Raw genomic sequence first — 10,959 nt, forward strand, 5'->3', positions numbered from 1 at the left:
GAGCACAAAGTATAAAAGTAAAAATGGATGAACTGGGTTTATCAAATATAAAACGATTGTTCTTCAAAAGACTGCCTTAAGAAAACAAAGAGGCAAGCACATAATGGAAGAAAATATTCATAACACATGTATCAGACAAATTCGTGTCCAGAATATACAAATAATTCTATGACCTCACAAGTCTTAGATACACACCTAGTTACGTAAGAGAAGTAAAAACGTCCACACAAAGGTTTGTATGTGAATGTTCTACCGGTTTTATTCATAACAGCCAAAAATTTGGAAAAAAGATCCCATATTCATCAGCACGTAATGGCTAGCCAAATTGTGTTGTATTCCTCCAATGGAATAGGACTCACCTATTAAAAAGCAATGAGCCGCAGCTACACAAAACAGAAATGTGTCCCCAAAATGTGCTGAGCCGAAGAGTACATACTCTATATATGGATTTACATGCAATCCTAGGCAGGCAAAAGTAATCTGTAGGTGCAAGAAAGCAGATGAGAGAGTGCCTGGGGCCAGTGGTAGAGGTGTGCTGTGTGTTGGGATGGGGGTCATGGCTGCACTGGGATGTGAACTTTTTTTAGGGTGATGGAGATGTTCTGTTTCCACTGGGGTGGTGATTCATAGGTATAGACATTTGTCAAAACTGACTGAAGTGTAGATTGAAAATGGATAGACTCTATCATAAGACTCTATTATAAATTACACATCAATAGAATTGATTTTTTTTAACCTGGAAAAAGAAAATCTTAAATCAAGGAGTAAAGCATCTTGCCATGCTTTGAAAGTTATATACAAAACCCCTTTAGCAAACATTATAGCTAATGGAAAAAACATGTGCTTTTCTTTTAGCGTCAGAAGCAGGAAAGGGATATTCATAAGCACCCTGACAGTGTAATGTAGTTCCACTATAAGGAGAGAAAAAAATGTATTAAGATCAGAAGGGAAGAGATAAAATGGATTCTTTGTAGATAATATGATTATTTATTAGAAAATCCTTTAGAATCAACAGGTGGGCTTTTAGAACTATTGAGAGGTAAGCCGTTTTGCTAGTTGTACCACCTACAACATTTCTCTGGACAAGCCATGTTAACTAGAAAGAAAAGAAGAGGAGAGACATTCACAAAAACAACCCCAAACTCCAAGATATCTACGAATGAAATTAACCAAGAGGACCGAAGACCCCAGGGGCTTCAGTGAGAAAGTCACAGCTTAAAACCCTTCGAGGTCGTCTTTTTGGATAACATCCCTCTGACTAGGGAAGGGTTTCGAAATTAGAGACAACGTGAGCAAACCATGGAAGAGAAAAGGATACATTTGACTGCCTTATAATTAAGAAATTCTCTTCCAGGTTTCCTTAAGGGAGTGAAACAAACTGGAAGATCTTTGTAATGAGTAGAACTAACAAAGCTGTTTTAGCTGTGGTCTTGTGAGTGAAACCAGGCGTGTGAATCCGTGAGAAAAAGGCAGGAGTTTCCTCAGAAAAATAAAAAATAGAACTGCGATATGATCCAGCTGTTGAACTTCTATGAATATATCTGAGGGAAAGAGACACTATGTCAGAGAGAAGTCTGCGCCCTGTGTTCACTGCAGCCTTATTCACGCGGTCAAGACACGGAAACAACCTAAGTGTGCCGACAGATACACGGATACAGAGGTATATGAATATTTATATACACACATCAATGGAATGAAGTATTCGTCCAAGAGAAAGGAGGAAATCCCGCCATTTGCAACAACACGAATGGATCTTGAGGGCATTCTGCTAAGTGAAGTAAATCAGAAAGACGAATACTGTATGGTACGACTTATACACGGGATCTAAAAAAGCCGAACTTGTCGAAAAAGAATGGGGGTTCCCAGGCACAGGGGGTGGTGGGTGGGTTGGGGAGATGTTGTAACAGGGTACAGACTGGCAACTAGGAGATAAGTCCTGGAGATCGAATGCCCAGTACAGTGATTATAGTCAACAATACTCCAGTATAAACTTCAGAATTGCTAAGTGACTAGATCTGAAATGTTCTCACCCCCTCAAAAAAGGGTAATTATGTGTTGGGATAGAGGTGTTAGCTAACCTGAGGTGGTGGTAATCATATCAAATATATAAACGTATCAAATCAATGCATTGTATACCTTAAACTTATACAATGTTATATGTCCCTTATTCCTCAAAAACAAACCCAAAGCTTCGCTCATGCCAGGCACTTCTCTGAGAGCTTTGTGAATATTTACTGACTCAATTCTCATCGTTCCCCATGGGGTTGGTACAGATGTGTAAACTGAGGCACGGGGAGATTAAGTGACGGGTTTGAGACTGTGCTATGGTCCATCTCTTGAAAACCAGTGGCTGACCCATACTTAACAGTGTAGTTTATTGAACTGGGCTCCAGGGTTCATGACAGAGCCCTAGCGTTCCTGTTTACCTGCTGTGTGGCTTTGGGGCAAGTACATCATCTCCCTCAACGTTCTCTGTAAAATTGAGACTTCCGGCCATAACCGCTTTATTATTTTTAAAAATATTTTATTTGCGGGGCGCCTGGGTGGCACAGCGGTTAAGCGTCTGCCTTCGGCTCAGGGCGTGATCCCGGCGTTATGGGATCGAGCCCCACATCAGGCTCCTCTGCTATGAGCCTGCTTCTTCCTCTCCCGCTCCCCTTGCTTGTGTTCCCTCTCTCGCTGGCTGTCTCTATCTCTGTTGAATAAATAAATAAAATCTTTAAAAAATATATTTTATTTGCAAGTAATCTCTACACCCAGCGTGGGGCTGGAACTCACGACCCTGAGATCAAGAGTCGCACGCTCCGCTCCACCGACCGAGCCAGCCAGGGGCCCCTAGTTGTAACCACTTTAAACGGTTTTAGCGGTTGATTGTGCGAAAGTGGTTTAGCACGAGCCTGGGAATCAGGTACTGCTTGGTGAAATGATAAGATTTCCAGATTTCCAGAAATCTTAACCAGATTTCTTGGTTAAGCCTCCATCCTATGACTTAATCACCCCATAGGGATCAGAGGCCCCATTTCTGAAGATCAGTGGAAATGTGACACAGCTAACAAGGGGAAGATTTGGAATTCAAAGACAGAATTGGGTTTCCCCCTACTGGGTTTGCCCTTGGAGGACAGCCTCGTCTCCACCACCCGCGTCAGCGGCTCTCCACGCCTTCACATGATGTCCTTCAGTTCCCATCCCTGGGCTTACCTTTAGGAAGGTCCCCTGCGCCTGACATCCTGAGATCTGGCTGGTCCTGGGTCAAGAGCAGGCGAAGGTGACATCACAACTTAAATACATCCCTCAGCAGCCACACCCAGTCCCACCCCTCTGCCTTTTGTTTTGTTTTGTTTTCCCCAATCCATTAATCTGATCCCTGGGTCCTCAAGCCCCTGGTTGTCTGCTATTTGTCTGATGTGAAGTCCACACCCAGCAGTGTCAGCGTCACCTGAGCGTTTGCTAAATGCAGAATCTCCACGTACTGGTCAAAGCGTGCAAACTTCCCGTTATAAGATGGACAAGTTCTGGTAATCTAATGCACAGCATGGTGACTAGAGCTAGTAATGTTGTATTATAGACTTGATAGTTGCTGAGCCAGTAGATAGATCTTAAATGTTCCCACTGCAAAAAAAGAAGTGGTACGTGAAGGGATGGAGGGCTTAGCTGCTAGGATGGCTAAGCTCTCATGTGGCAACTTGTTGCAACTTGTATATGTGTTAGATCACATCTCACTGCAACTGGAAACAAATGCAGATTGCACAGAGCTGCTGAGACTGAGTCAGCCTTTCCCAAGAGCCCAGGTGGTTGGAGTGCCCGGCAGAGACTGAGGAGCACGGCCCTGCCTCAGGTCAGGGCCTCCGAGCGGAAGGGAGCTCAGGATCACCTGGAGTGCTCGCTGAAACACGGGTTGCTGGGGCCTGAGGATTATGCTATCTGAGGAGCTCCCAGGTGATGGAGCTCGGTGATGGGGACTGGCTGGGTGGCTGTCAATAACAGAGTCACTCTGGTAGCATGAGGAGTGCTTAGTGTATGCCTGACACTGTTCTAAGCACCTACAGGTATGAATGTATTTAATCCACTGAAATCGCATTTTGCAGAGGAGGAAACTGATAAAAAGGTAAATTTAATTGACTTGGCCAGTGTCCCATAACCACTAAATGACAGAGGCAGTATTTTTCCCAGGCCACCTTGCTCTGGTCACCCTGCTTTAATCGCTGAGGTGCTATTGCCCCTAAATGAGTTGGGGGAGCCGGGGGACCCACAAGTAAGCAAAGAACAGTGATTTAACATGCATAATTGCATGGAAGGAAACATGCTAAAATAAAGGCGCTGAAGACATGTTAGAAACAGCACTTCTAGTAAGCCTGCTTCTTGTAACTAGATTTCTGCCTCCCTTCGGTCTTGGGCTTTGTGTTTTGGACCAGAAACCATCCTGCCAATTCACCTATCATCTCAGCAAGTAAAAAATAATCGCATGAGACATGATGCTCGGACAATGAGAAATAATCACACTGTTGTCACCGTCAGAAAATTAGCCTCATCTGCTGTTAACCGGATTAACGAATAATGTATCTGAGAGGCAATGAAAACCTCTTTAGTGGAGAATCAGACACACCAAGCAACAATGTATGAGCCATAATTTCATCTTCTGGTAGTGTCACACCAATTTTAAAAGAGCCACCATTCTGCTTTGTTTTTCTGGATTTACCTGTTAGGGGTATTTCGCATAAACGGGATCGGACAGCACGTGACCTCTTGCGTCCTGGCTTTCACTGGGCATACTGTTTTCAAGGGGAATCCTTCATTTCTTTTTGGGGCTGAATTATACTCCGTTGTATGGATCGACCATAATTTGCTTCTTTATTCATCTGTTGATGGATGGGCTGTACCTGCTTAACGAGAACATGGATTATTTTGGGGTAGTGAAAGCATTTTCAAGCTGGATATAGGTGCTTGCACTAAATGCTGCTGAATTGTGACTTTAAAATGGTTAACTTGGGGGCACCTGGGTGGCTCTGTCGGTTAAGCGTCTGCCTGTGGCTCAGGTCATGATCCCGGGGTCCTGGGATTGAGTCCCACATCGGGCTCTCTGCTCAGCGGGAAGTCTGCTTGTCCCTTTCCCTCTGCCCCTCCACCCTGCTCGTGCTCTCTCTCTCTCTGTCGAATAAATAAATAAAATCTCAAAAAGTCATTAAAAAAATTAATGAAATGGTTAACTTGGGGGCACCTGGATGGCTCAGTCAGTTAAATGTCTGCCTTCGGCTTGGGTCGTGATCTCCAGGTCTTAGGATCGAGCCCAGAGTCGGGGCTCCCTGCTCAGCTGGGAGTCTGCTTGTCCCTCTCCCTCTGCCATCCCTCCCACCTCGTGCTGTCTTTCAAATAAATAAATAAAGTCTTTAAAATAAAATGGTTAGGGGCGCCTGGGTGGCACAGTCGTTAAGCATCTGCCTTCGGCTCAGGGCGTGATCCTGGTGTTCTGGGATCAAGCCCCACATCAGGCTCTTCCGCTGGGAGCCTGCTTCTTCCTCTCCCACTCTCCCTGCTTGTGTTCCCTCTCTCGCTGGCTGTCTCTCTCTGTGTCAAATAAATAAATAAAATCTTAAAAAATTTAAAATGGTTAATTTTACTTTAAGTGCAGTTCACCTCCATGAAAAAAGCCACTAAGAAAGTGTCCCTTAGGGATGGCTGGCTGGCTCAGTTGGAGGACTGTGCGGCTTGATCTTGGGGTCGTGAGTTCAAGCCCCATGTCAGGTGTAGAGATTACTTAAATTAATAAACCAAAAAAAAAAAAAAGTGTCACATCAAGTCCAGTTATTGGAGGTACAAAGGCCTGCTTTCCCTCAAGCTGTTACCATCAGTCCAAAGGGGCTAAACCCATGGCTTGCTTGTTTCTGTCTTTGGGTAAAGTTTCTCCCCCTTTCTTGGGAAAGGACCAATTGCTGTAGGTTGGCCTCAGGAGAACCTAAATGCTATAGAAAACTTCCTTTTTTAAAAAAAGGAAAGGGGCACCTGACTGGCTCAGTCAGCAAAGCATGCAACTCATGATCTCAGGGTTGTGAATTTGAGCCCCACGTTGGCTGTAGAGATTACTGAAAACATAAACTTAAAAAGAAAAAAAGACAAAAGAAAGATAATCTTTATATTCCAAGTTTTTCTTGAAGTAGCTCATTCCTCTTTTCCAAGGTTTCACTGCCCTTTTTATTTATTTCACTTCATATTTTATATTTTATTTATGGTATTTTAAATTTTATTTTATCTTGAATTTAATTTTCTATTTTATTTATTGTCTTTTATATTTTATTTTATTTTATTTTAAAAGATTTTATTTATTTATTTGACAGAGATAGAGACAGCCAGCGAGAGAGGGAACACAAGCAGGGGGAGTGGGAGAGGAAGAAGCAGGCTCACAGTGGAGGAGCCTGATGTGGGGCTTGATCCCACAACGCCGGGATCACGCCTTGAGCCGAAGGCAGACGCTTAACCGCTGTGCCACCCAGGCGCCCCTGTCTTTTATATTTTAAAAAAATTTTGTATTTTAATTTTGTGTTTGATTTATTTACTTGGGCTTCGTACCGTGTACTTTATTGACGGCAGTGACAAGGTGCCACTCCCTAAGCCCTCCCCCGCTCCAGGGGGTCTGGGATGGACGCTGTCAAGGATCGAGATTCTCTGTGTGTTGGGGGATTGAACTGGGCCAAGGACTTCCCAGCAGCCGAGGGCCTCTGTCTTCCTTTTGAGCTCTTGCTAGGGCCAGTGGTGCGGGGCTCTTACGCCTTGGAGGCCACACTGTAGTCAAATTTGTTGTCATACCAGGAAATGAGCTTAACAGGTGCCAGACCCTGCCGCAGATGTGGAAGAGTGGGCGTCCCTGTTAAAGACGCAGGAGACCAGCTGGTCCTCCATGTAACCCAGGATGCCCCTAAGGGGGCTTGCTGATGCTGAGCCCACCACCTTCTTTCTTCAGATGGCAGGGCAGATCCAGGACCCATGTTGACTGGCCGTGAGCCAGCGTCCCATTCAACTCAGGGATGACCTTGCCAACAGCCTTGGCAGCGCTGGTGGAACGCAGGAGGGTATTCTGGGGAGCCCTTTGCTCCTTATGCACGCAGCTTCCCAGAGGGGCCATCCACGGTCTTCTGGGTGGCAGTGATGGCATAGACCGTGGTCAGTCGAGTCCCGCCGTGATGCCAGAGTTGTCATGGATGACATTGGCCTGGTGGGGCAACTTGTTGGTGCAGGAGGCATTGCTGACAGTCCTCAGGGAGCTGTCCTACTTCTCATGGTTCACGCCCATCACAAACATGGGGCATCAGCAGATGGGGCAGAGGGTGAGAAAGGATGAGCCTCTTGGCTGCACACCTCAAGTGAGCCCCAGCCTTCTCCAGGGCAGTGAGGACTCTGGCAGACTCCACAATTTGTTCGGCCCCAAATTCACCCCACATGATGCCCTTGATCCTGGAAGATGAAGATGGGCTGTTCATTGATGAGAAGCCTTGACTGTGCCATTGAGCTTGTGGTGGGTGGAATCACAGTGCAGCGTGTGGCCCATGTAGCTACAGTCAATGAAGGGGTCACTGGTGGTGACGGTATCCACCTTGCCAGAGTTAAGAGCAGAGCTAGTGACCAGACACCCAATACGGTCAAATCCATGTACTCTGACCTTCACCATTGTGCAAAAGTCACACGTCTCAGAGACGGCCACTGACAACACAGGAAGATCTGGCCGCCTGTCGAATGGGAGGAGCAAAGGGCAGGCCTAAACTTTTAAAATTCAGTGGTTTCAGAAATTCCACCTGAGTCTGAAAAAGCACCCCTCAAGGATAAGCCTGCAGCTTCGGGGGGACAGGAAGACATTAATGACATGGAGTTAGTGGTGTTTTCACCCATGCCCGTATATCGTCAGCCTCTGAGGACTTTCAAAAAATGCCTGGGGCTCCACCGCAGGTCAGTAACCCAATCTTTGCAGGTGGGGCCTGAGCATAAAGATTTGCCTGAAATCTTCCAGCCGTTCTAGAGCCCAGGTAGGGCTGGAAATTGCTTCATCATCAGAAGGATTAAGCTGGTGTCTCCAGGAATTCACCTTGGAGCCTGGGGGATCAGGTGTGCCACAGAGTACTTGGGACATCTGGTGACAGCATCACTCTTTAGCTAACACTCATTTTTGTTTTTTTATTTTTTTTAAAGATTTTATTTATTTATTGGACAGAGAGAGACACAGCGAGAGAGGGAACACAAGCAGGGGGAGCAGCAGGCAGAGGGAGAAGCAGGCTTCCCGCTGAGCAAGGAGCCCATGAGGGACTCGATCCCAGGACCCCGGGACCATGACCTGAGGCGAAGGCTGACGCTTAACCGAGTGAGCCACGCAGGCGTCCCCCTAGCTAACACTTATTGCCAGTCCCAGGAAAGGAGGCTGGGGACACTCCCCCCTCCCCCCAAATCAATGGGATTAAGCTCTTATCAGTGCCTGGCTCAGCCTCTAATCTTATCATGGCCCTCAGATCTTTTATAATCTGAGGCAATCCCCCGCCCACCTTTCCCTGTAAACCATTTTCCCACTCCTGCTGGAATCAGTGGTTCGACTTCAGCTACTCCCGCTGGCATTTTTCAACGCTTTTCTCTGACTAATCTTTCACACTCTTGCTCTAAAATTCCTGAAGATTTGGTTTTCCCTCCCACGTGAGTGGGGGGTATTTACCCATCCACATCCCGTTGGTGGGTGGGATATGTATTCACTGCTCTTCAGTGCTGAAATTTGACTATTGTTCACCCTTCATCCTTAAACGGAGCCCATGAATTTGAAACATCCATTAGACTGCAGCGTCTGCTGCCTAGACCGATGCCTCTGGACTAGGGTAAGTCTTGTCCTTGGGTAGACCTTTGGTGATGTCTGGAGACATGTTTGGCTGTGACACCCAGGGAGGGGAGGATTCGACTGCCATCTAGTGGGTTAGAAGCCAAGGATGATGCTAAAAGTCCCGCAGTGCACAGTACAGCCCCCCACGGGGAACACTCATCAGTCCCCAAGCGTCAGTAGTAACAAGGTTGAGAAACTCTGCCTTAGATTGTCTGATCTGCTGTACTTCCTTAGTGAGGTTATCTAGCCTCGTCTTGATTACCTCTGTCTATAGACTGAAGACTAGAATGTTTTACCGGAGAGTCACATGGCTTCCTTCACCTTCCTCCAAATCTCTATCACCTCCGCAAAGTAGAAATAAGCACAACAGATCCCCCTCCATCTCAAAATTAAAACAAGTAAATGCTGTCCCTACGTATCCTATCTTAATGGCATCCATCAGGCTTCATCCCTCCGCACTGCCTTATTTTTCTTTAGCACATTTATCATTTCTTGGCATTACATTTCCTCTCTCTTCGTTGCCTCTCTTCTTTACCTGAATGTAATATCTATGAAATCAGGGTCTCTTTTGTTCCCCACTGAATTCACCCATTTGCTCAACAGGTATTAACTGGCTGATGATACCAGTCACTGTTGTAGACACCAGAGATCCAGGACGCACAGACAAACCCACATCCGTTTATGATTGAAGGAGATTGCACCATGTTTTAAGGGAGAGTGCAACTAAAGGGCGGGAATGTTCTGAGCTGATCAAGCAATCAGTTAACAGTCCATGTGCTCTTCAGTAATGAAGGAGCTCCAGATGCAAGTATCTAGGGAGACAGGAAGGATCAGAGTCATTGCCCTCATGGAGGCTTTTTATTTCCTGGCGGGGCACTCTGCTGATAAGTTAACGAATGTAGGGCAGTTCATATTTTTAGAAAGCAATGAGTGCCGGAGGGAACAGAGCAAAATGAAGCGATGGAGTATGCCTGGGGAGGAGTGCGGGGTCAGAGCAGTATTCTGTGCTCATCAAGGACGCCCCTCATTTTCACGGGAGGGAATCGAAGGTTGAGAAGGATATATCCCGATGCATATACGAGGGTCCTAATCTTCCCCAAATAATTGTCTCTAGAGACCCCTCAAGATGGTTCCATTTGGAAAGTCTCCCCCAATTCATTTCTAGGGTGATGCGAAGGCTGCTGGTTTTGGGCAGACGCCGCCCTGTGTCCAGGCTGGTGGTACGAGCTCCTTGCTGCTTCTGTGCTCCAGCAGCCCCAGCCACGTCCAGTGGTGTCTGTGGTCATGAGGACACTCCCGGCCTCTCTGGCAAGCGTCGGTTACAGAGCGCTTACACAGGGATTCTAGGTTCCGCAGCAAGGCCACGCCTTCCACACGGAACTGCTCACTGTTGGGGACGCGGCTCCTCGAATGCTGAGTCCTGATCAGTCTTGCGCCTCTGAACGTGGGACATCAAGGGGCCACCCAGCCAGCAATGCCCATCATGATCGGGATGCGGTTAGACCCCCCGAGGACCTGGACCCATACTGGGATGGGTGCGGCAGCTGTTGCTTGCGTGTGGAAGACGTGCCTTGAGGAACTGAGCTGAGAATTAGGTCCAGAGGGCACGGGTAAGTCACACGAAAAACTGGCGTCGGATCCCGGCATTTCCGACGCAGTTTCATTGGTGCCTCTTCCTCAGGGCACATCACGGTCTCCCGGGGGTTCCTGAGGGCAGCCGAGAGAGGGGAGACCTGCAGCCTGGCTCACAGGGTCCACGGGTCCACGCGGGTGCTCCTCAGAGGTGGCCCTGCGGTCGTCGCGATTGGGAATCCTGGTGGTCCCAGCGGCCAGAGCTGTGAGCGGTACCCACGGCTTCCCACTCTGCACGGAGGGAGACCTGGCCTGAAATCAGGTTGTACATGGACTTCTGGGGCCTGGAAAGTTGAGTGGCTTATTAGTCAGGGAAAGGAAGAAGGTTGAAAGATGGGCGTCAGAGGGATCTGTGGACAAGGCAGCTCCGTGCCCGGTGAAAAAGCACACAGAGCGTGTAGAACTTTGTGTCTGCTGTGCGTGCCCTTCAGGGAGCGTTCGGCACAGAGAAGGCCCTGACCAGCTGGGTAGAGGTGCTCTGTCTA

The sequence above is a fragment of the Ailuropoda melanoleuca genome, chromosome 12 (genome assembly GCF_002007445.2).
Source record: "Ailuropoda melanoleuca isolate Jingjing chromosome 12, ASM200744v2, whole genome shotgun sequence".
Lineage (NCBI taxonomy): Eukaryota > Metazoa > Chordata > Mammalia > Carnivora > Ursidae > Ailuropoda > Ailuropoda melanoleuca.